This window comes from Chiroxiphia lanceolata, chromosome 6 (genome assembly GCF_009829145.1).
Source record: "Chiroxiphia lanceolata isolate bChiLan1 chromosome 6, bChiLan1.pri, whole genome shotgun sequence".
In the NCBI taxonomy this organism is placed as follows: Eukaryota; Metazoa; Chordata; class Aves; order Passeriformes; family Pipridae; genus Chiroxiphia; species Chiroxiphia lanceolata.
The window spans coordinates 46,234,260-46,240,957 of NC_045642.1; the positions used below are offsets into that span (position 1 = coordinate 46,234,260).

The following is a 6,698-nucleotide window of genomic DNA, read 5'->3' on the forward strand; positions in this document are numbered from 1 at the left end:
CTATGATGATGAAGGGAACCCCTAGACTCATTTGGAAAAGACCCTCCTGAGTGCAGTAAGCAGGCGCAGGGAAAGCCACACGTGAACAGAAGAGAGGCACTTACATAACCAGGGGGTGGGACTGAGAACCTCTGGTTGGGCGGTGTTGGCCACACCAACCTTGGTTGAGGTCATTCAGTTAATTGTATAAAAAGCAGATAGCTCTTCCTTGGGAGTGAGCTAGCTTCACATCAAGGACAACATTGCCTTTTGGTGGGGCTGCCTGCCAGTTTGTGAACTTACTGACTCTCCAAGGATGCAGCTTCTGCTATGGGTAATTATAGGTATGCTAGGTTGGTAAGATAACTTTATGGGCAACAGTTGGGTAACTGGGGAGGTCGTGCTGGGGGCTTATTTCTCTCTTCCTTCCTCCATTTTGGGTTTGTTCATTTTGTTGGCCACCTCTTGGTAATAAATTTCAGTTTTGTTGAGCTTGCAATGGTGTCACGGTTTCAAGATTTCAGTATGCTCGAATCCTCCCTAATACAACCAGCAGACATTTTAATGCCACAGAAAAATTCAGGGAGAACAAATTAGTCATTTATGACTGTATCAAGTGTAGTCATCAAGGTGATTGTAGTGGGGTGGCTGCAGAGAGAAGAACCCAGGTTCTGCCTTAACTGGAAACAGACAGTGCCAGACAGCTCCAGCCGACCCAGCACAGGACACCACTGAGCCAATCAGCCAAGCTGGTGGTACCTCTTGGAAAACATATTTAAAAAGGAAAGAAATACTGGACTGGTAGAGGATGAGGGAAGAAAGAGTGAGAAAAAGTAGAAGGAATACCAAGGTCAGAGGAGGAGGTGCTCCATGGCAAAACAAATACTCCCACAGGGACTGCAGCCACAGAGAACCTCACTGGAGCAGAAAAGAGTGAAAGGGTAGGAGTGGCAGACTGCAGTCGTGAGTCCAACAGTGCTTGCTGCTGCAATGAAGGAACTGAGTGAGAGCTGAGTCAAGGAAAGAGGTGACTGGAGTGAAAGACTAAAGCACAGAATAGAAAGGTATCTGAGGTGAAGTGATACTGGAAGTGAAATTGAGTTTGGCAAAGAGGGGGAAAGGCTTTTTTTGGGTGTTTTTGTGTTTATCTTTTTTGTTTCTTAGTTTCTCAGTGCCCAAACAGTAATCATACAGTGATGTTAGTTGGAATAAATTCAGTTGAATTCCCCAAGTTTTACCCATAACATCGCTTGGTGAGTGATTTCTCTGTATTTTTACACATGAGTTTTCACACTTCTGTTCCCTCTATTTTCTACCCCATCCCAACAAAGAGAAGGGAGTAAGCAAGCAGTTAGAGAGGGTGGGGAGCTGCGTTGCCAGCTGGGGCCAACCTACAACAAACACTCTGTTTGTGAACATGGGATGATACCATATGATCATAGTATACCTAAATGGCACATACAGAACACATACATATGTTTAATGTTATTTTATCCATTCGTAACTACAGAAAAGTACATCATCACTCTCACACCCTGCCCATGGAGTCGTACCACCCAAATTATACTAATGCCCTGAAACTTAGCTAATCCATGATGCTTTTGCCCCCTCTAGCAGTGACAGCCCAAACACTTTGTTGTGGTAATTATACTGTAACAGAATCCTTGAAAATACAGTGTAGAGAACAATATCTGTCTCATTAGACTGATAATTGTATCAGTTATGATCTTGTGAGGCAAGACAGCCACATTACACTGGCAGAGAAATCAGTTGCTGTATTGGTACGGTCATCCCAGCTGGACATGAAAACATTGCTCTGTTTCACAGCATTGTGGTAAGCTGAAGGAAACAGCTTAGACACTTTCTTTTCATCTTGTAAAAGCAGAAGATTTAGGAAAAATATCTCTGTATCAGATAGGTTTTCTGTGACACCAAATTCCTTAGGAATAAAACTGCATATTAATCCTGATCTCTGAAGTGCCTGGTGTACTTTGTGGGGCATATAAATATCACTAAGATCATGTTGTCCTAGTGCATCCTATTGTAGAGCTAAGTACTGAAGCTTATATTGAATGGCTTGTTGATGAGGTCTAAATGTAGTCTAACGCAAATTTGCCAATAAGCTGAAATAGTTCTGAATGGGCTGGCATGGAATCTAAATGTGTATTAAATTTGCTTTGATAATCACAATGTAAGCATACTAGCTTTCCTTCATTTGCTTTCAAATTGAGAATTGCTTTCTCCAAACTTAGTGGCAGCGTTAAAGTATTTAAAGCCAAGTAAATTGGACAGTTTTCAGGCTTTTTGTGAATGATTTAAAGATTACACATGTAGACAAAGAAATATTGTTTTATCATAAGTCACCTATAACAAAATTGCATAAAAATGTTCTACAGAAAGTCTGTCCTAAAGCAATATAAACGGGCTGCTGCTAAGCCGCAGGCTGTAGCTGATAGCGTATGCTTATATGTATTTGTGTGTTCACATGTTTTTCCCCAAGCAGAAACAAAGACATTCACCCTTCAGTTCTGCCTAGGCCTTAATTCAAGCAACTGTGATATATTTTTTGGCAGGAAAATGTGAAATGGAAAAGGACAGATTGTTTACTAAAAGAAAGCAAACAGAAACAAGATACATTTATACCAGGCTGAAAATGACAAAGATTTGCTGATATATAAGCTCCTCACATTGCAAAAGTTCAAAGTAGCTCATAGTACTGTATCTTAATGATGTGAACTGTGCAAATAAACAGCCAATTCAGTGGTAACCACAGGGCATGATCTGGAAAGGTTAGACTTGGCTTTAGGGTACTGCTTGATTAATTGGAGAGCAGAAATCTTTCTCTACAGTAGGTCTAAATAACTTTTCCCCCAAACAGAGCATTTTTTCCACATGCACAAATGAATTTTGTGGATTTACTTTTTCTGACAGAAGTTAATCCTGCAAGTGCATTATGGATACTCTCCTGGCCCCTGTGCAACTAAATAAGGTCTGAGAGTCAAGGTGGTAGCAATGATCCACCAGTGCTGTTCATAGTAGAGGAAAACAACACCTGCTGGATTCTGGGTTTCTCAAACTCTTTTAATTTCTGTAATAGGTTACTACTCAACATGACCTAGGAAACTTTCTTCTTTTGATAAATGTCAGTTCTGTTTTGCACATTTACATGTAGGCAAAAAGCTGCATCAACCAAGTTCTGTGTTAATCTAGTTTAGGCTGACAACATGATCCAAACAACTTTATTCAATAACTTTTGTTCTCCGTTGTCCATCTCTGTTGACAATCCCACAGGTTGCTGTATATTACCTATTCATACTTTAATGCCACAGTTGCATTCCCCTGGGAGGAATACCATGTGAGCCAAAGCCTACATGTTTCTAGTTCCACAAACTGGCAATCAAAATTAGTTTAAGCTGTCTTTGCATATGTTTGTAAAATGCATAGCACAAGAAAATATTCTGTTAGTGAGAATATTAAGATTAAATACATGAAAGTTTTTTTACCATTTCTAATGCATGAAAATGTATCCAGTGGGGATATTCATAAGTTATCACAGAAATATTTGCCAAAACCTGTCAGCAGAATCCATTACTATCTGAAAATTACAGAATAATTTGGATTGAGAAGAAGCTCTGGAAAGTATCTGTGCCAAGCTCCAGACCAAAACAGGTACAATCTTAATCTTCTCTTTTACTGCTTCCTCAAACTTTAAAGGTTTTGTATACATACATGCACATGCGTATATGCAGACTCTTACTAAAGAATCCCAAATGGAAATAATTTTAATTTGAATTTTCCCAGCAGTCTAGTGCACAAAGTAGAACTGACTGCTTAGACTGAACTTAATCCTTTGGTGTGATCATTCTAGACACTGGCTACGGTACAATAATGAGATCAGCTGGAAGATTCTGTTGTCTTTACCAGAGGTAATTAAATGATTCAATGTCTGTAATTTCTAAATAAGGCATTTTTACACGTACATAAAGCCAAAACAACTTAAAAATACAATGCAAAAAAATGCTGAGAAAGACACAAGAATCACAAATAAATGTGCTTGTATTACAGAAGCTCGGGCAATATGCTGCAGCAAATAACTCAGGTTTCTGTATTTACTGAGAAAATTATGGGAACTGAAAAATAGAAGGTATGCATAATCTAGTTACAACTAACTTGTTCTACAATGTCAGCAGTAAAAAGTGTGAACGCTGTAGCAGACTGGCAAGAAATTAGAAACATTTATGGATGGACCTGACTGCTGACATCCACTACTGTCTTTGAAAGAAATATTAGTATTTTAGCAGTTGAACAGTTATTTTTCAGTTGTGTAAGGAAGAGGTTGTTGGATTCAGGAAGAATGCAACAAGGGTCATGCCGAAAATGTGGAAACTGAACTCATTTGTTTCTCCTCAGGCAAATCACAGTTTAGGCTGACCAGCTAATTACCCTAACCTTGACCCAGGAGGCAGTCTGACTTCTCAATAACTTACAGGTGATTCACTCTTTTCCTCTGGTTAAGCTGTGTGTTTTCCCTCCTGAAATTAAAGCAATCCATTTGGATCAAATTATGCATGACAATTTTGGGATGTAAGTTAAGAAATGAATAGGAGCCAAGCAAAACCTATTGCTTTCTAGCAGCACAGACTGAGGTTTCACAGGTGAAAGGGTTTATTTCTCCTCTTTATTTTTTTTTCCCCCTCCTCCAAGATTATCCTTTGCTTTTTTGTTTACACAGTTGCTAAGAATTGAAAGAAGCTGGGATCTCAGATGTTTATTGGAGTGAAGTGATGACATACAACATCCGCACAAATGGTAAGATATGAGATGTGACTCTGGATGCCAAGCAGGTAGTAATTGGGAGGCTGGATAAATCAGTAAGTATAAAAAAAGCAGATCTGAACATTCATCTGGAATGCAAACTGGCTCTGAAATGGCAAATGTTCACATAAGTATTTTTAAAATAGTTACAGGTGGGTAGCCTTCTTGGTTTCTGCCTACAGCATTAATAAGGTTTACAAAATGAGGGAACTTCACCTGAGGAAAGAATATAAGCAAGAAACTAAGTTGATCTAGTTAGAATATGTAGGAAATTTAAAAGACCCCCACCAAAAATAAATGACTCTAGACATATCAGTTCTCCAAAGAACTTAGTAATATTCTTAATTTAATGAATACAATGTATATCTGGTGAATTTTGGCAAAAGCAATAACAGCAGCGCTTTGTCTAATAAATGTTTAGAAATAATTTATTTTCTTGAACTGCTGCTTAGTATGAAAAACTTCAATGAAATATATGCAAATAGGAAGATTCCAAAATAATATTGCAGAAAATCAGAAAATAGTTTGTATGTATTTTTACAATCCAAGAAGAACCACTTCAGTTAGCTTTTTAAAATAGGGTGGTGGTCACATCATTCTTGATTATGCATCCACATAAGTAGAATCCAAATTTTATTTTAATAAAATGTCTCTGTGCATAACATTTTATGCTGTGTATCTTATTTATTACCCAGAAAAAAAAAAAAAACCACCGTTTGATGAACTTTTTGTTAGTAAACAAATCCAAACTGCTAAAACAGGTTGATAATCTTTACTTTTTTCTTTTACTGTGAAATAGATCTGGTAAAGGACCTTTATACCACCCTCTTGAAATGTCAGAATTTGATATTTCTTAGCTTATGAAAATCACCCTCGAGCTTCTATTTAGGAAGCTTGAGGCTCTTTTGTATTTTCATTAACTCCTTTAAGCCACTTAAATGATTTAACTGAGTAAATGCTCCTTGAATGTTAAGCTACTGTAGAGATTGCAACATTTAAGCACTTAATCTTGTAGATTTAAGATGCAGGGAGGCATGGGAGTAAATTACAAATCTTTTGTTTTGCTGTCTGTAATATATAGTGATTAGACAGCACTAGAAGCACTGGTTGTCAGCTGTAATGCATAATTAGGAATCTAGACAAAATATAACTAAGTCGTTTTAGACTAAAAAAAAAAAAAAATCCAGGCAATAAAATGGATAAGCTCAGCTTTTGACCAGACTCTTGTTTTGTGCAGATCATTATAATACTAAACTTAATTGAACTACATTGATTTACCTAATCTAAGAAGCTACCCCTTCATGGAAAGGTATATCTTACTAGCAGAATAAGCAAATCAGTACAACTAAACTAAAATCAGACTTACCTGGAAGTCAAGGCAAATGTAAGCTTAAACTACAGAGACTCACAAAACAAACAAAACTACAAAACATTGTTTACCCTCTTTGAAACAGCCTTTTTTTTTGCTAGGATTTTAGATGGATTTTTTGCAACACTGATTCAGACCAAAAAGTAGAATTTATGGAAATATAAAAAGAAAGCCTCAGGTAATGGACAAAATACAAGTACTATAAACTGTATATAAAATATATATTATCAAAGAAGTGAGTCATTCTTTGTAGGAAAAGATATTATCCCTTTTAAAAGGATTTTTTTTTTAAGTTTGACTTTCCATTACTCCTTTGTGGAAAAATAAATATAGAAATTTTAAAAATATATAAGAATTACAGCCTTAGGTAAAAAAAAAGGCACAGAGGTCTCTGATCCTGCAAACAGAATCCACATTAGGGCTTTCCCTCAGTCTGAAGAAAATTAGGCAGCTCAGCAGAGGGTCCAAAACTATATAACAGTTTACTCAGTAGGAAACTACCTAAACCAGCCTACAGATAAACCCAGAAAAGCAG

General features: G+C 37.2%; 1 long non-coding RNA gene across 2 annotated transcripts; it reads left to right on the forward strand.

Annotated features, from left to right (window-relative positions):
- The first annotated feature begins 200 nt into the window (after positions 1–200).
- Positions 201–6,342, forward strand: LOC116788978. Of its 2 annotated transcripts, none has more exons than XR_004357822.1 (3): positions 201–313; positions 4,712–4,788; positions 6,265–6,342. It is a non-coding gene; the product is annotated as an uncharacterized LOC116788978 (long non-coding RNA). The 2 variants fall into 2 exon arrangements; XR_004357823.1 differs by having other exon boundaries at positions 223–332.
- The last annotated feature ends 356 nt before the right edge of the window (positions 6,343–6,698 follow it).